The 19923-nt window shown below is 38.5% G+C and overlaps 1 long non-coding RNA gene across 1 annotated transcript in view; it reads right to left on the bottom strand.

Annotated features, from left to right (window-relative positions):
* Window positions 1-5118: 5118 nt before the first annotated feature.
* LOC137858534 (uncharacterized) overlaps window positions 5119-19923 on the bottom strand; it is a 51653-nt gene continuing 36848 nt past the window's right edge. Inside the window, exon 3 of the long non-coding RNA XR_011097805.1 lies at window positions 5119-5204. This is a non-coding gene — a long non-coding RNA (uncharacterized lncRNA). The remainder of the gene's footprint in view (window positions 5205-19923) is intronic.

Below are 19923 nucleotides of genomic sequence, written 5' to 3'. Positions count from 1 at the left end.
CATAAAGAGACAGCACAGAACCAAAGAATTCCATCAAAGAATCATGGGTTCATTGCTGGCCACTGTGATGCTCAAAGGAACTCTGGAGCGCATTCAATACCTGTTTTAAATCAGGTTTGAGGAATCTGATATAATTGTTTTGTTTTCTTGTAAATACATTTAAATCTGAAGAATAACTTCCTTGCTGCCAGCTAATTGTTCTCTATGATCTGATAAATAAAGGAAGCTATACTCCTTCTTGCTTAATTTTAATAATAATTTATTAGTCATTTTTAAGTAGTAATTTTAGTAGTAAGTTTTACTTTTACATAATTTAGTAGCTTCAAAGTTTAAATATACCTTACTTTGTTCATTGGAAATATATGCGGCTGAATATGCAGCATATTTAAATTTTCGTCCTTAAAGATATTCATAATCGGCAGCCTCATTCACAAGCATTCACATCCTGATTGTATTTTAACTGAAGCAAAAAAAAAAAAAATCATTATGGCTTCATAAACAATAGCAGCCAACTGAGTCTCAGATACATGTATACTGTAAGCAGAACTTACTGACACTGATAGAACATCCAAAGCAAAGTATCCAAAGTACAGAGTAAGATATTAAGGAGGAACAAAAATAAAAAAAAAAAAATCCCAATTTAAAGTATTTAGCATTTATAACTTGGTTTTTACTAAAAACCTACCCAATGAGAGGCTTTAATCTATGTCATACTTATGTACAATAAGTTTCAGGAAGAGCATAACTTTTTGATGCAAGTGCAGGACTTTTATAGCTTTTTAATTCCAATAATGAACATATAACTGACTAAACCAAAGGCCCAAAACCAGCATGTTGGAAACTTACCAACAGCTATAGGAAGGATTCTTATTTCCCTGATTCTCTTGAGAAATTCAGATAGTGTCTGTGCACCTCATCTGCCTCTGAAAAATTAATATATGTATTGCAAAGTGTGTTTCATTAATGCCCAAAACCCAGCTGGAGGATTGATTATTACATGCTAATTCCCAGGAGATAGATAATGCAAAAAAATGGTATGAGAAGTAAGATCAAAAAAAATAATAATCAAATTTGGTTTGATTTCTAATAGTAACCGTAGTCTGATAATAAGAGTTTTCATTACTATTGAATATATTCATGGGAAAGAAAGTATTACCCGTAAGGAACATACCCAATAAAAAAAATGTGGAAAGTGTGTCCACCAGAAAGCAGACAGTCTCTACTCGTTACAAATATCAGTCCTACTGAAGCTCTGATATTTGTTTTGACTGCCACTGGGTATGGTTTAAGGTCAGATGACAGCTGGTTTACTGCCTTGACTAAAACAAGCACCCAAAATCCGTAAGAGTGACCTGAGCATGGTCCTGATGCCCAAAAGTAATATTTAATTCTGAGTCTGGAAATAAACTGAATTAGGACTTCTGTATAACAAAATCAGGACTCAACGAAGAGTTTTCAGCAGAGGAAAGCTTCATCATCACTGCCATTTGGCATATATTAAGCTTATTTAGAGGAGCTAAAAAGACATTTTGGTAGCTATTTATGAATTACAATAATACCCACAGCAACTCAAACTGTGCTGGCTTTTTTTGGTAGTTCATTACAATGCTCCACAGGGGAGATGAAGGTCAACAACAGACAATTCTAGATAACTGGCATGAGTTTTGATGGATGATTTAGCTGTTTTTGAATAAAGCTGCAACCAAGATCAGGAATAGCAGAACTGCAAGCTAACATGAAGCCAGGAAGCCCTTTTCCACACGAAAGAAAATATTTTGTGTGTCCCTGAATTTTTCAATTTGTAGAAGTGATATGAAAGTGTTATTTGTAACAGAAGTGGAACAAGGACTGTCCACTTCCTCAACTATTAGCAAGGCCACAGCCAGGAGGTTGAGGTAAGGGATTATTCTCCTCGAATCAATATTTGTAAAATAACAGTTGCCCAGATCTGCAGGAGCCAGCACAAGTTCTCAGCATAAGTTATTATTACCCAGTTCTTGTTCTATCAATCTAGACGTACACAGTTTACTCTCAAAAAGCATTCCTTACAAGTTTGGTTTCTTCACCTAGTATGAAAGTTAGGACCCTTTTTCACCAGTTTATGGAGATAATTGACAAGTATAATCTGGATCTGAACTTGGTTTTATTCCTACTGCTTTCTACCAGTCTTAGTTTTGTTGGTTTTCTCTTCCCCCCATCAGAAGTTCTGAATTTTAGTGAATAACTGAAAATATTTTATGGAGTAGGAAATACTTGCAGCAAGTTCTACTTTCACTTCAGCAAACTTTCATTGCTGTGGTTGGGTACATTGCCCATCAACTTCAGAACTGTAATTCTGGTTTGAAATGACAGGGATTTTTTTTTCCCCTCATTTTAGCTAAACTAGAATAAGTAGATTATCCCACTAAATGCTGAGAATTACAGAATTGATGGTGTGAAACTCACACAGACACTGCAGAGTAAGATCCATCAATCAACACTGCTCATATCAGGTTAGGTATAGGCAAACCTATTACCTAGGCACTCTCAAGTCAGTCGAGGCTGATGCACACCAGGTGACATTTTGTTCAGTAGATCAACTCACTAGGAAGACAGAGAAAACCTCCTGACAAGCCTCATTTTCTTCCTTAAGCACAAAGGAAGTCCAGGTAACTATCTGAAGCTAGAAGTAAAGGAGATGAATACCATCCTCTCAGTATGATTTGTAAAGAATGTGACCCCACTCCTCTTAACGTTCACAAGTTACAATGATCAATATAATTGACAGAATTTCATAAATAAGTCCTTTTTTTTTTTTTTTTTTTTTTTTTCAGAAATCCCCAACAAGTGAGAAAATGTAACATAGACCATCACTATCCTAAACAGAACCCCCGGACCATGGGCAGGTATTTTTAGGTAACTGATGCCATAGAGTATTTTCATGATTTATTCCTTGGCAAATGATAAAATAGATCTTATATTCATATTAAAGACCAGAAATAAACTTGCTTATTGTCACAGAAAAATACAAAAAGGTTTGCCCGTAACAATTGTTATTTGTTGCATGTATGTACAGGAAAACGTATTAACTGCACCAGTGTCTGGTGATAGTTGAACTGGCACAGGTACTGGATTCAACACAAAGAAATACCCTGGTGTGAATTTACAGCTGGATAGTGTGGAGGATAATTACAGAAAACCTCATAGCACCATTCCATTACAAAGCAGGAGAACGTTTTCAAAATATTCCTAATCTGCCAATTAGTTCATGGTTATTCAAGGTGGAAATTCTCCAACTACTCTCACTAACAAAATGCCATTCTTATGTTTAAACAGATCTAATTATAGTAAAACATCAAAGGTGTACTAGCTGTATCTAGCACCTTATACCAACACACAGTTTAGATACTGATATTTTAATTGGTTCTCAGTAAGAACCACTAAACCAGTGTGCAGGTAGCAACCTACCTGGACTCTAAGCCTGTCAAATTAGAAAATTCCTTTGTAAATACTCACCCCACTGGCAACTTGCCTGTATATGTGCTTTTTCTAAACACTAGATAGATATAACACATGTGACTTTAAAAGATCCTGCTGAATAGGTAACAGTCTGACTAGAAACATCCTTCTCATGTCTGATTATAAAGCTTCAAAAAAGCAAATCATTAAAAATAGGATGCATGTAAAAATATTTATGTACATATGTATGTTGCACCAAGAAGAATAGGAAACATGTTCGCCTTTGAAGGACTAACTGAAAAGACTGGAATCACTGTGTATTACAGTGCTTTCCAAAAGAAAAAAAAAAAAAAAAACAAAAAAAAAAACACCCTGTTTTCTACTGCACATTACTCAAGTACATTCTTGATGTAGGAAAACATCAAGCAGCTCCAAGGAGCTCTTCCTGTCCATGCCAGATCCTAAAAAAACAAAACCTTACTGACCTCCTGTTGTTATATTCCCTATATTCCTAAAGGATATTCCCTATTCTCTGCCTTCAGTATAAAGCACAAAAAGCAAAAAACAAACAAAAAAAAAAACACTTTTAACACCAGTAAGAACCAGAAGCTTTCTACAGTCTTTTATGAGCTTTACATTAGACCCCTTACATTTCTGCCATCTCTCAGTTCTATTTCCACAAACGCCTGTTGTCACAAACTGAAAACAACAACCCACAGAACCACCACACTGAGGAATTTTCCACTCTTTATAATCAGTTTTATCACATCCTTCATCTTTTACACAGCCAGTCCAGCAGTGAGCACTCGTTAAAGCATGGTACGAACCCTGCACATCAAACACTTATCTAAATACTGCTGCCCAGATCAATGGCCCCCACCGAGACGTTTGTCAATACGAAGCAGTTCAGCACAGTTCAGCATTAGGGTAGCAGATGACATTAATGTGATGGGCCAGCTCTGGCTTCTGTTGGCTTTCCAAGGCTTAGAATTTATTTATTTGTAAACAGAAGAATTTATTGGTAAAATGGCTACTCTAAATCATTTCCTAATTTGACACTGCTATGAAAAGATACATAAATTCAGTAACAATTCAACACTCTGGGTAGCTTTTGCAACCCACAGCAAAAGAAACAACTTAAGATCCACAGTGATACTTACAATACCAAAAACTCTTTTTTCGTCCTTTATAAATCTATACATAATTGAAAGAAAAAAAACATACATGTAGCTAAGTCACAACAGAAGTTTCACAGCATCCTCGGCACCATCACACATGTTCATGTCACATGTAGTATTCAGTTATACAAAGAGGACTGGAAAATGCAAAGCTGACCTAAAAAATGGTGTTCATAAAAAGTAACGGAATCATCAGCTACCTAGTGAAAGCAGAAGCAGTATTAATACTTTGCTAAAAGCATCTGGGAGAGGTTGAACTTTCATTAACAACGCTTTAGGCATCACAATAAATAGGTACTGAGAAAACTGAAGTACTGGCTGAAAGTAGAAGCTTGCTCACAAGCTTCAGAAAGGTGCATCTGTTCCTCAAACTTTGTTTTCAAATGTCAAAAACAACTTGGGGGAACTACTTCCCCCATCTCCTGAATACACAGAAGCTGCCTACCTTTGTATAGATCCATCCTAAAAGAAGGTCAGGTTAGCTATAAACAAGGGCAATAAATTACAGGGATAAGTGTCAAGTTTAAGGGGCTTTGACACATGCTCCATCAGAAGAGGTGATTTTGCAGCTCCTTCCTGCCTTAAATTCTGTAAAAAACATTAAATTATGAGACTGCTTAGGCTCTTTAAGCTTGTCAGTACTCTATAATTAATAAGGAGAATTATTTAGAAATAAAATTCCATAAAGTCACATTTGTCTTAGGATAACAACACTTTTTTTTCTTAAGTTAAACCAATCACATCATTCTTCTGGATTATGACCGCCTGCACAGGAAGTTTACATGAAAGCAATTATTCAGGAAAGTTATTCCAAATCAGTGATTTTAACATATGTGCAAAAGCAAATAAATCACTAATCTCTCTCCTTGAGTAAATGGGGGGGGGGGGGGGGGGGGAATATTTTTTTTTTTTGGAGGTTGGGCTGGACACTAGTTGTATTTTTTTGTTTGTTTCCTTAATTAAGACAGTTTAACTGAATAGCAGTGAAATCATCCTACTGGCAGCTCCAACTTGACTCTAATTCAGTTGAGAAGTACTTTGTGAAATTGCCTGATTGTGCCTGTTAAATGTCTGAGACACTCATCAGCTCCATAATAAACAAACAAATAGGTTTTAAGAAAAGAAAATCACCACATGCAATTTTCCAACCTCTCAGTTTAAAAGTAACATAATAAATAATCCAGAGCTAAAGAAAGTAATATTTAGCTTTGATCAAGTACTTTGCACAACAGGAAATTATATGGGAAGATATCAGTCTCACACAAATTTCTCTTAATATTTGTACTTGCAGCACTTTTGATGTGAATACTCTGCATAGCTCCCTTGCAAGAGTGGTGTGATGTGGCTCTTGGTTTGGAATTTGTTAATAGTAATTGAAGCATGAAAAGCTACCCAATGTGCATATATATATATATATATATATATTTTTATTTTTTTTTTTGTCAGAAATCGAGGGATACAATATAACTGTACATTTTAACAGCTCTCAAAAGCAGAAATCCAAAGTCATCTGTCCAATTTGAAAAACTTCCAACAACATGCAGTTCAAAGCAATGTGCTTGGTATGCAAGATTGTTTCTCTACTGCTTCTTTCACACAGCTCTTCAGGTTGTTCGGACCCACTTACAAATACACAGCTTTGCACTTCCTTTTACATCATCTCTGGAGTTCACAAGTTCTGCTTCCACATCAGACCTACAGTGTTACATCTAATTAAAAATAAACGTATTCAAGTAATAGAAATGCCCTGTTATTACGGATATTGCATATGCTCAGTTTCCACTACACACTGTGAATTTAGGACTCCTGAAAGCCACACCAAAAACCAGAAAAAATAGCTAAGTCTAGGTTATTACATGAGGAGGGGTGTTTGGGTTAGGGCACAAGCAAAAAGGCAGTGGAGACAGACCATGCAATATAAAATTACAGCCTTTCTATTCCTCAGGGCATAACATCCCAAATGGTTGTTCCTCCCCTGAAAACACAGTAATGGGAACTGTTGCAAATGTATGCTCTACTAAATCTCATAAACGCTGCGCTGGAAAAGCTGTAAGCTCTAAGTTTCAAAGGATGCAGAGGCATTTCCTTCATTATACTCCCTCGTGCTCTAGGATATGTACTCTAGAAAGATAACTATCTAAACCATTAATTAAAAAATGAAGCTAAATTTAGTGAAAGAGGAATGTCATTGGCAAAATCACTCCAGCGAGTGAATGACCTGACCATATGTGCAATCACAAGGCAAGAAATTCATTTTTGTGGACCTCTGCTCAATTATTGCAAGCCTGCACACTGTTGTCAGTTCTAAAGGTTAATGCAGTAATGAAAGATGACAATGTCTCCTAAGCGACTGCTGAATGCCCAAGCAGGTATTGCATTGTAAATTAAAGGTGCTCTAGCCAGGCTGAGGAGAGAAAGTTGTCCAAAAATCTCTGCCACAGTCCGTGTAGAGCACTAACTCAACACAACGCCACTACCCCCACGTGTCATGTACAGCCCAGGTGCCCAGACACACAATATGATGGCAAAGCTCTTAACGCAATGTGCTGCCCAAAACTGGGTCAGAAAGTTACATCACTCCACCCATTTCATTGAATTCATCCTGATTTTTCCAGAAAGCAAAACTTCTGGGTATTTGCTTATGTCTAGCATTACTTGGTGTTTTCTAGCATCCAATTTAAACTTTTTGATATGTACTAGATAAAAAAGGAATTAAATTATAAATTAATAACCACCATTCTAATTCCCTTTTTAACAGCTTTTATGGGCCGGTCTGAGCTCACTGATGGCTGTCGTGTCTTTACCTAAAGGTAATATACTCCAGGGACAGACCCAGTTCTGAGGTCCCCAGCATGCCCAAATGCTCCATTAGACACCCACAGAGCACACATGAACATAATACGCATGACAGAGCTCACAGAGGAGGAAAAAATACCCCTTTACCCTCTGGTAAACTCAAGCCTGCTAAAATCTTCATTATGCCACCCATAAATAAAAACTTATATAAAACTAGCATTACTGAATATGCTTTTTATCAGTATTGGTGGTGGTGGTTATAAAATAGTTACTAGTTTTAATAAGAAATGTCTGCATTTGAATCAAAAAGGGACAAAATCTACCCTTCATTGGCTCACAGTTCTGCTTTGACAGACCTAATGCTACAGAATTAATACAAAAATTAAATTGCAGGGATGTGTCCCACCCAGATTTGAGGGTGTTTAAGCCACAATCAGAAATATACATCAAGCACTTCTTATGCATCATTAAAGATACTAATAAATATCTTAAAGATGCTGGAATTCAAGGCTCTTCATGTTGGCATGGCTGAAACATCCTGGTGAGATTACTGAGAAGAAAAAAAGACATTAATGATGTTTCTCTGCTCTGGGCAAAGTGACAAACTAGCTGAAAATAAAGCATGTTTAAATGTTTGCTTACCTAAACAACTCAAGATGCTGGCACCCTCACTTGAAGTTTTACTTACTTCTTAGAAGAGCAAAAAGCACAAAGAAAAAAATCAATGCAAGTATTCTTACTGTAAAATTATGAATAACAAATGTTGTCATTCAGTTTACATAAATTACATGCTGCTCTGGTTAAAAATAAAAGGTACCACACCCATCTACAGTATTGCAAGGGAGAAAAATAGCTGGCAGCATGTGTTTTGGAGGGCACAGCTGGAGCTCTCCCCTCCTGGAAATAAGAGCAAATTTGACTGCCCTAATCCCACCCAGATTAGTAGGAAGCGAGGATTGTTTTCTGGTTTACTTTTAAGCACCAGCGTGATTTTGATCTTTAAGAACAGCATAGCATCATGTAAACAATAGCAGGAGCAAACAGAAGGTTATCGAGTCCCAATCCTTTTGAATTCATGTGGCCTTCTGTTGCCAGAGACACCAAAACACTGATTTGAAAAGAAAGCATCTCTAAATGAATAGCTTCAGGAACATCAAGGGAACTCGCGAATGACTGAACTACTAAAATAAGCCTGCTATTTACAGAAGTACAGCTTTTGTCACCACATTTCTCATTAGGGAGCATTTACTGATGTCCATGACAGCCAAAAAGACACATTCAGGTGCACGGATATGTGACAAGCCTCACAAAGAAAAAATCTCTCATCACAGCAGCCTCATCTGCAGGAGTCCTTCCCTTAAGGATGGTCAGACTCCCACAGCGGCTGTCTGCAAGACTCATTAATCCTTTTCAGATCATTTTATGTGTGGCCATAACATTCTCCTCCTTTTCAGGAACACATGCAGGACTGCATGTGTATATCGCAAGTGACAAACAGCTACCAAAGCTGCATCACTTCAGGTATTTTAGATTAACTATTTAGTTATTCTAGCTTTCATTCCTAGATTTTTCAGTAGCGTGAAAGAGTTTTCATCTTTCCTTGTGCCTGGGATTGCAGAAAATGGTGCTGAAATGAAACATCCCTTAAATGTTTTTAATTTGGAGGAGCATAAAATAGAGCAAGTATTCTGACCAAAAGTTTTTGGAGCATACAGATGTGTTGGTAATTCTGGCATGTGAAAAGCATTAAGAAAGTAAGTGAATGTAAAAGATGTTTTATTACCTAAGCCTCTGAGACTGACCTATCACATTGTCAACATCTGTGTTCCGTGTCATTTGTTACCACACTTTTTCCTTCACATTCATACATCAGAAATGGAATTTAGTTGTATTTGGGACCCAGTAAACACCAACATGGGCACAACCTGAATTCCCACCTGAGAGGAACAGATGAAGCCTGAATACTCGATGATCTTGAGGTCTCTTCCAACTTAGAAATTCTGTGGTTCTGTGGTTCCCACCTGAGAGGAACAGATGAAGCCTGGTGGTAAACACAAATGCACTTCCTATGAGCTATCATTTACGCAAACTGAACACACTGGATTGAGAAATAAAAAACTGACCTCAGTACATATAGAGGGGATGTGTGTGGTGTTGGGGTGTTATTATAGTCTTGTTGCTTTTTGCTTTAGGTATTTCATGTTTCATATTACTTTTTTAATCTTTACGCAGGTTAAAAAAGCCAAGCCACCTTTCACTGCCTCCACCACTTACAACATCCTTTTCATTGCTTATGTTTCTCTCTTAAATACCAGAGGCTGATGGAGGATAACAGTCATGTTTAAAATAATCCGTATTTTACACACTTGTCATTCTGCTGCTGGATCAAGGTCAGAGCAGGAAATCCTGCTCACAGCCCCTGCACGCTCTGGGCTCTCCCCAGCTGGAGCAATTGGAGTCAGAGCCCACATACCACACCAAGCAGATGCACTTATAGTCCCAGCTGGCAGAAAAGGGTCTTTCTGGTCTGTTTTTGCAGGAGAAAGGTTTTAAGTCCTTCCTTTGCTACACACAGCTCAAGGTTTGCAGACAGAAAGGCTAGCTCTTAAAAAAAATAAATAAAATAAAATCTGTGGCATACAAAAATGTCTAGCAGAACTGATCTATGTTATATCAATGCTTAAATTTCTTTAAAATGTCCTGAGAAAGTGACAAAGGTATTATTTTCTGTCGCATGTGCATAGTTTAGTTAGTACTACGACAGACCCATACGGTATTTTCAGTCAGCATCACAATTTTGGCTGTTCCAAGCAGGTTCCGAAGGCCAAACCACAGCAGATAAATTCTGCTTTCTAAACCCCTCACCACAACATGGCTTTTCAGTGAAGCTAGGTGTTTCTGCAGCAGAAGGAGCAGCCTCTCATGGGCAAAACCAAAGCAGAAACCAAAGTGTAATCCAGCACACGAAAATGCAGGAAAACTACATTTCTGACCTCCTTTTGGAAGACAGTGATAGACCTGAGCCTAGTCAGACTGCAAACCACAGGTTTTACAGTTATTGAAAAGCCTAAAAAAGGCACTAAAATCCCAAATAATTATGAAGTGATGAATATTATAAGTATCTAATTGTTACCCAGAGGGTAATACATTTTTAAGTTAATGAAATTGATCAAATCTTTCATATTTAATTCATGGTCTTCTTTATCTAGCATCCTATAAGAAGCTGCAAAACCTTCACATGCACCCTAAAACTGTATAAAATATCCTGTGTCAGTTTGGATTAACAGTGAAATGGCAAACTTCTACATCTAAACTATTTTGCTATAATCATATATTTGCATATTTGCAAAGCATGCGACTAACAAAATAGAAAATAAAAGTCAGTTTATATCACGGTGGAAAAAACTCCAAGTAAGTTCCAGTCAAACTACCACTCAACCTTTTACTTCTTCCTACTACAAAATACACTAATTTTATCACTTTCACAAGACCTTCAACTCCATTCTTACTTAAATAGAGCAATCCTCCAACAAAATATTGTCCTTTACTTGTAAGCCTCTATCTGCCAGTAGCAGATTATATCACAACCACTTTTTAAATAATACTTAAAGGTCAAACCAAAAAGGCACAGAGAATGTTGAACATCTTGTAAAATTCAAACAAGGCACTGTAGAAGCCACAGGGGGGTAGTTGCTAAAATGATTGAGCACTTTTTAACATATTTATTCAATGATTACCAGGGGCACAATGTAATCCAGTTCCAATGGAAGCCCATGGGAAGGGAAAACTCTGCTGAAAATTAATTAAGAAATTCTTCCAAGTTTCTTCCTCATCTGTTTTCAAACCAAACGAAGGAAAAGTTATATAGCTCAGAATCTCAGAACACATCTAAACTATAGTTTGTTATAAAAATGTCTAAGCTAGTTTAAAATTGTTCCAGGTACTCAAAGAAACCCTTTACCAAGGACATGTATTTTTCCAATTTAGACCAGGGCAATTTACCATTGTAAAACTTCAGCAGCACCTGATTGGGGCTGACTAATCTACATGGGGAGGTTGCAAAAAAATACAGGCATTAAGTTATAATCCCTTTCCTATTGAGTTTTTCAGCACAGGTATTTTCCTGTTTTATGTCACATATTGGTTCAGCGTGCAAGGGACCTTCAGAAAGCATACAGGCCAACCTGCTGGTCAAGGTGTCAACACATAATGCACCAAAGTTGCTCTGGGCTCTACACAGGCCAGTAGTCATGGCCTGCAATGCCCAATTTTAGGTGTCCAGTCTACAATAATCATCCCTAAAACCATAAATCCCTGCACTGTGCATAAAGAACATTAAGCACACGAAAAGAAATTTCAAAGCCAGCAGTGATTGAGAGGGGTGTCCTGAAGTAAGCACACCTTGCCCTTTTGTTAGAAATATGGCAATTTCTGAGAAGAAACTTTACGATCTGCTTTCTCCCTGCATGGGTAATTGCTCTGATCTGGAGGCAGGTACCTAAGTGGCAGACATTTTTCCCATCACACACAAAATAAAAGGCACTTTGAGAAGCTGTACCTTGCTGTAATGCCACGTACCATGCTGAACCTGCTGGTATGCAAGGGTGCGGGCAGAAGAGCCACCAGCCCTCACAGGGCAGCAGCCGAGCTCCTCTGCCCTCACAAAATGGCGCCCGCCCTCACAAAATGGCGCCCAGAAATTCCGGATGCCACAGGTTAGGAGACAGCACTGGGAGGCATGGACAGGTTTTGCCTCTGAACTTCTCCACCTTGGCAATCCAAGCATGCTTGAGCAGCCTTTCTTAAACCAGTTTAAACAGATGTTTAAGTACTATCCAGAAGTATACTCTTTACTTGTAATGGTAAGGAGAGAAAAAGCCTTCATCACAATTATGTTCTTCATTTGAAAGCAAAACGTAAACCCTAAAGAAAAAATAGAAAAGGGGCAGTATGGGAAAAAAAATGAAAAGCAAAACTCATCTTCAGTTATCACTGCCACATGAAGGAACAATTCAAAACCACCTCCATACTGGACACAAACACTAAATGCAGGCATGCGGGCCTATATGCAAGTATTTGAATTTATGCATATTGGGTATACAAACCTTATTGCTATTGTTTACTGACAGAAATCACTTTCACATGTATCATTTCAGTCACAGCAGAGCTATGTTGCACTTGCCTCAGGGGTAAATGCCTCTAGACAGAGGGACTTTTACACACTACTTTATTCACAATCCTTTCCAGTGGTGTGTTGGGGAATTTCTGTTGGGTAACATTTTACCAGTCTTCACAGACTCACCACTGCTTCTGGAGTGCCCTGCACTGAGTTTGATTGATAAGTTAATTATTGTGTCAGCATTATCTCAGAACACTACAACCTTCTGAATAGCTTGTCGTTATCACGGGTACTGAGGTAGTATTGACTGTCTAAACACCAGCAGAAACAATCTTCTTATTCTCAGAAAATTAAATAAAGAAGTTCCTACTCATTGTCAGTCTCCAAGAGAGAAATTCTCTCCTTACAGATCCTAAATACACAAAATCTATCTTATTCAAAAAGCATCAGAAATACCTAGTTTTTGGATCACGTGGCCTCCACTCACACAAGCTTTCAGTCTAAAGCAAGCAAGAAAAGTAACTGATCCATAAATTAAGGCTTTTCTGATGCCCACCAGACCAGGTTTGATGTTGATACCAAGAGTTCCATATCCTCCTGGGAGCTTCCCAAGTGGGGTTAATAAAACCACTGGCTGTAGCTACAAGCATCCTATGAGCCCAGCAAAAGAACATGCATTTCTAACAGCTCAGACTTGGCCAGCTCACATCATACAACACACACACACACAGAACAAGAATCTGCATTAAATTAAAAATCCACAAGTGACATTTTGATTAGTAATTCACTTCAGTGTCAGAAAGGCTGATGAAAGTTAAGGGAAACTTATGCTGTCATTTTAAAGGTGTTTCTTCTGGGAAGAAAATGGGTGATCAATATTTTCTACATCAGTTCTAGATTGCCTGACTATACTTAAAGCAATAACTATTTAAAAGTCACTAACAGGTTACCTAGATTTGTATCCTTTTTAAGGAGTTAGATCTAAAGCTTGTTTCTTTTCGTAATTTGGATATTTTTCTCTCTCTCTCGGGGTTAATTCTTATTTGCTGGGTACGCACACCAACTCTAGCACACCTGACAGGTGACTCACATCAAAGCACAGCATAGTAGATGTACACAAGTCTGTGCATGCTTGCCACATTTTCTTCCTATAACCTTTACAGTGCATTTCTTGTTCCATGAGATGTTAATTCTCGGTAAAAACAATCCAAAATCAGTTATTGCTGGTTACTGCACTCCCAAAAAAACATTTTACAAGTTGCCAGTTTCTTGTGAATGAAGTTCTGTTGAAACGAGTGAACTACAAACTTTAGAAGCACTTCATTGCTTCAGGCAAATCTACTGCATGGTTCAACATCACCGCTTACTCGCAAGGATCTTTATGAAGAAAATTCCCTCAATATGCTGGCTGACTTTGCTATGCTAGGCCCCATATGCACATTAATCATGTAGCTTAATCTAGTTCTCTTCTGACCTTGATTTAGTAAAACCACAATATTACAAAGAAATTAGGTCCTCTGGAGGTACTTTATCAGACTTAAAAATCTTTATTGCTACCTTACTTTTTCCACCTTGTAGAAGGATTGAAAGGTTATTGGATATTTTGCTCATATTCTGCCTTTCACACTTTATCACATCTTTCTTGTCTCTGGTTATGAGCTGTTTTCAGCCAAACATTTTTGTAGTCTTTTTCTTTCTTTAATGGTTTCAAAATAGTCTTGCGAAAAATGTTTATTTTCTTTGAGGTATTCATTAAAAGACTCAATTACAGGTAAGCATACTGTTAAAAAAAAAAAAAAAAAGAAAAAAGACTAAAGGCACTTAACCAGGTCACAAGCTATTCCCATGGTAACCTTTCTTTGGCATGTTCAGCATTAACACAGACTTTCCTTATCTTGAAGATTTTTGTGTTAAGAATAGGAAGAAGAATCTGCTTGTTAATTAAAAGACAAATATTCAACTATACCCTAACCCTGCTTTCATCAGTACATTTAACCAAAAAAGCATCTGCTCAAAGGGAAAGGAGCAATGCAACAGGTTCACATGGGACATGAGCTATCATGACCTGCAAAACAAGTCCTTATAAGCACTACATATAAAACCCATGGAAAGAGCAATTAGAATGGATTAGACACGAATGGAGCATTTCTTAACCCTAGGTGTTTCAATTAACCCAAATCCCTTCTCATACAGCAGCTAAAGATGCCACAGAGACCAGACCAACTGATGTGCTGTAGAGGCAGCTCTGCTGCCCTTCTACTGAAGCCATCCCTGGTGCTCAGCCTGTTTGCTAAGGATTTATGTAACAGAGGGGCACAGAGCCATTAAAATGCTTTTAAAAAAGTCAGACTAGGCTCTACTTACTTTATTTTTTTGACCTTTTGGTGATGGATGTGAACTGAGAGATGCTAAGGTTTGCCCTTCCATGATGATAATCCTCTCGGAAGCCCGACCAGTATTCCTCCTTGCCCCAGGCAGGTGACAGTCGCCGTGATGACACGCAGTGTCACACTATCAAAGTCAGACGGCTTAATCTTGGCACTGGAGGGCAATCCTTAGGCTAGAATCAGTACTGTTTAAGCCCTTTGTATGTTCCAAATGCTTTACTCCAGAGGTTTATCCTTTATTAAGTACAGAGGGTACCAATCCCATACAGAAGCATTCCAGTTCACCTGGATGATCTGTCACCTACAGCCATAACAGAAAAGCTATGGGAGAGATGCCAAGGACTCCAACTATTGAAAACAGGGGCCAGAGAAGCATGCCAGAGTAAAGGGAAGGGTACAGTAAGAAGTTGAACCAGCTTACACTGATTATAATTACTCTGAAGCACTGATTTTAACCTGGCAGTTTTTCTATTATGTCTGGCACTTTGCCTCAAAAATTGTCCAGTTCCACAGCCTCTTTCCCTCCATCTTGTTAACCTTTTGCTAGACAAATCACACTTGCATGGAAGCTCTGAGGTCCAAGTAATACTGCTTCAGGTCCCCATGAATATTGAATTTGATGGTTTTTATCTCAGCATTAACTCAAGTGAGATGTGCTCAGAAGCTAAGGGAGGATGGCTGATGTTGCTGTAGCAAGACAGTAAACCAGAAAGATTAACATGGAGAAGCAAAACATAGCTGTGAGGTCAGAAAGCCCAGATCATTTCTGAAGTGCCGGTCAGCTGAGACCTGGTTCTGCTAGACAAGCAGTGTTTATGCTTTTTCCCTTCTTCTTTAAACAGCATCCACGTGAGTACTTTCACTGCAAAACTGAGGCAGCCTTCAATCCATGAGCTGCAGCCACATTTAAGAAAACCTTGTTTATAAAATGCTTCATATACATCCAGTTCAGAAGATACCCCTCACTACAACGCACTCGTTTCAGTTTCTGGTACTTACATATTTTAAAATGCACCTGCCCACACCATTCCATTTGCACTAAATAAAAGAAGCATCATCAAATACATACGCTATTTCAGCATACTTCTTTCAGCAACCCTAAAACAAACATTCACACAAAAAGTGAATGTGCTTTTAAACACATCAAGATCCAAACCAGGTCCTGCAAAAGCTAGGGGTAAACAGCATTAAGATATCACAAATGCTGTTGCTATTATTTAGATTTCTCTTTAGCACTGTGTACACAAAGAGAACAACACAATCCTTTTTGTTATATCTGCAAATAAGTACATTCCCAGTTTATATTTACTGTATTGATAGTATTTGAAAATTCTCATACATATTCACGAGGGTAATTAAGCAGTGGCATAACAGAAGTTTTATAAATACCAATTATCAACTGATATTATTCCCAGAAGTAACTTCTAAAATCTGGGGCACCACATTTGACTATGTTTTAGTAGTGCTGTGTAGTTTTCCTACTTTTTTCCCCCCCATCTAAATGTAGATTGCTTAGCTATGATCTCAATTCAAATTGCTATGATGAACACAAGTTGGGGCTTTTCATGACCAGTATGTCTCCTCTACCAATTCAAGAGAAAACCTGGCACTATAGCTAAGACTGGGAATACAAAGGAGTTGCCCGCCTGCCATTTGAAAGGGAAGCACCAGCAAGCACAAAACTTGTACCATAATTACATCAAACAGCACAGCCATAAAGTATTCTACAACACCATACACTGAAATTGTTTACTTGCATGCACTCAAAAAACCTCAGCCTTCTACTAAAACTGACCATTAGCTGCTGCAGCTGGACCTTCCATCTGTATTTTCCTAAAAGATAACAAAAAGTATGTCTTCATTCACCTGCATCTCTTAAAATGGTTGGAAATTCAACAGGCTGTTTTGATAAGTTTTACCTGAAAACCATTCCAATTTTGTCCTGAGAGTCCAATGGTGGTAATAATTCCAGTTACTAATTTATTAGAAAATCTTCAGAAGTTCTCCTTCACATACAAATATAAATGCAGTCGACAAAAATGCAGGTACAAATACAATGCCATTTAGTAGTTTAACAGTGCTCAAATCAGAAGCCAAGTAAGTAATGTCAGACTCATAAAGTTTGCTTTGTTGAAGGCTCTTGAAAAGTTGGTGCTAGTAATAAAGAGCTCAACACCTCAGATGCAATTCAGTGGTAAGTCCCAGAACTAATTAAAGTTTGTTTTGTTGGAAGTTGTGTGTATTGTTTTCCTTTTTAGGTCATGGTCCTGCAATGCAATCCTACAAATCTGCAATGCAAGTTATTTTCTAGCTCCAGGCTGTTATAAGTTGCCCCCTTAATTTTTCAGAGAGCATTGTATTAACCATAGAAAGGAATTTATTGAGTAAACCAACAGCAAGCAAAACAGTGCTGGGCGGCAGGGGAGTCTCGGCTCCGCCAACGGCGCGCACCTCACCCCCGCCAGGGTCCCTTTTTATATCTTGTTAATTCCGGGATTATGCAGCACATCCTGGTATATTCTGCGACTGCGCGCAATGTTGCTAGGGGGTCATCTCTGTCCCTCTGGTGGTCGTGAAGATGAAGGCCATAGTCTTCCTTGGCGTTGTGGTTAAACTTCTTTTTTTATTTGGTCATGTTGGCCCAGCGTGAGACGGGAAGGCAGGATGCTGATACACTAGTTTAGCAACTTATCAGGAGATGGTTACATGAGCTTTGCAGCAGTGTCTTTGAACAAAAGAGGCAACTGAGATGCAAAAGGAGAGAAGGGGAGGGGGTTCTCTTTTTTGTTACATTAAGCAAAAGAATTGTCATAGTGTCTAGCCAAGCATTATACAGCTCCTTACTTCAGCAGGGAGCTTTTGCAACTCCCACTCCTCAAACAGAACTCCTTGCTTTTATAATACAAAAGGCAATGAACAAACATTTATTGTGTATTACACAGGCCAAACAGCATTCTTGGAGAAACCTGGGGACGCTGTAGGTCCCAGGGCCAAGCTAAAGCCACAGACAAGCTCTAGACCCAGGTATCAGTAAATTGCTTCCTCTGTTGTTCCTTCTACAGCCCTCCCCATCTCAGCATCTCCTTGGCAATTAGGCAAAACTGTTCAGCAGCCTAAAACCTTCCTACCCAGTCAATATAACACCAAATTTAAAGTTCTAGTATAACTATTCAAATTTATTCCTTCTTTTTAGGTGACATGCTGTGTTATTTCACTGATTTAAGCCAAGTCTCATTATCCCACAGTAAAAGCTCGTTGAAAACAGCGACAACTCTGCCATAGTTCAGTGTACAATTGCAATAGTCCACTTCCCATCCTTCATTACGCTGCCAACTACGTGCCAAGCGATGAACTACGCTGGGGAGCTCAGTTAATTAGCTAATACAACAAACCAGTTGCACTAATACTGTTTACTGCCAGGCAGCTGAAGTATTCGTGGCTGGCAAAAAAGGACAGATGTCTGGACACAGACAGGCGGATAGAGACCACAGGGGATGGGAGTATTTAATTTTTGGCAGCAGGAACAGCTCACGTGGACCTGCAGGGCTGGGGCAACATCAGCCTGTGGGCTTCAAGCAGATGGGGACAGGGCCTCTCCACAAGCACCCTGCATCAATCCACCACAACCCAGATGTGTGCAGTGTTGCATCGACCCAGGAAATGCTGAATGAACTGCAGGAAAGGGGGAGGCAGAAGGTAATAACCAGAATGGAAAACACCATATGAAAGTGTTGAATGCAACCGAGACCAAGACTGAGGGTTGAAAAATACACTTCACTAATTCTGGTCATCACGGCACCTGCCTTTCATCGGGGAGTGACAATTCCTCTTTTAATAAGCTGAGAAACAATCGTTTTACATCCCTACTGCATGGAGCAGCCCCCTGATAATTCACCTTGAATCACCTTAAAGAACGGCTTCTCTCCATACAAAGGATTTCCTTTAGGATTTAAAGGGGTTTTGTTTTTTTAAAGTTTTTTCCTTCCCCACTCTGCAGATGGGCTATGAAGCAGTCCTTAACTGGATAACCACCACCACCCAGCTGCCCACCTCAGTTAGTGGGCTTTGGATTCAAAATAAATAACAAATTGCTTAGGCCACTGCAACTTCACCATTTCCTAAGTTTTGGTGTTTTGACTCAACAGCTTAATTAACAGTCAAACAGTTTTTTTTTCTTATATATTACCACTACACATTTACTTCAAGCCACAGTATTGCTTCTTGATAAATGTGTATTCCTGGTAGTTTATCAGTGATTATAAGAGATTACCAGTCTATAACGTAGTGACATTACGGATAAAAAAAGTTTCCTTAGTAATTACTAACCTCATATCAAATTAGTGACATGCACATTACCTAGATATGATTGACTTAATGAGTCTTTTCATATCTGAAGGGCCAGAGATATCTAAAAAATATTTTTTTCTTAGTATTAGTATGAGTGCATAAACAGCATCTCTAAGATAATTAGTAGCTATGGCCACAGAAACTAGGAGAAGCACCAAAACCACGAGGGATCCCCTGTGCATCTTCTAAAAGCAAGGTCAGTTTGGACTGATTTCAATGACAACAAGCTTGGTATTTAACCCAACAGAGAAGTGGTATTATGGTGCAGTCACCTCTCTCCTTTGCTACCACCGAATGCCTCCTAAGGAGGGTATGGACAGTGGTGAAGGGTAGGTGAGAAACAAGAGGCGCAAGTGACAAATACCTTTCCACCTAGTTTCTCACCGTTTTTATGCATCTCCTGCTTTGTCCCCTATGCAGGGAGTGTTCTCCCAAAACAAACCCACTCTCCTGCAGACCCTTCCCAAGATGTTCCTGGGCTTTTGTAGCAGAATAAGCCTAACTAAGCAGTTTAAGGAGGCACCTTTAGAGATAATGCATACATATGACATTTATCTCCTTTTCCCCGCATCCTTCCAGAGTTTAATCCTTTAAGATTATAAAATTTCTAAGAAAAGACTAAATTCATGAAGGTTTTGGCATCTCCATGCCTTAATTT

Source organism: Anas acuta, chromosome 6 (assembly GCF_963932015.1).
Source record: "Anas acuta chromosome 6, bAnaAcu1.1, whole genome shotgun sequence".
Taxonomy (NCBI): Eukaryota; Metazoa; Chordata; class Aves; order Anseriformes; family Anatidae; genus Anas; species Anas acuta.
This window is presented reverse-complemented; position numbering and strand designations above follow the sequence as displayed.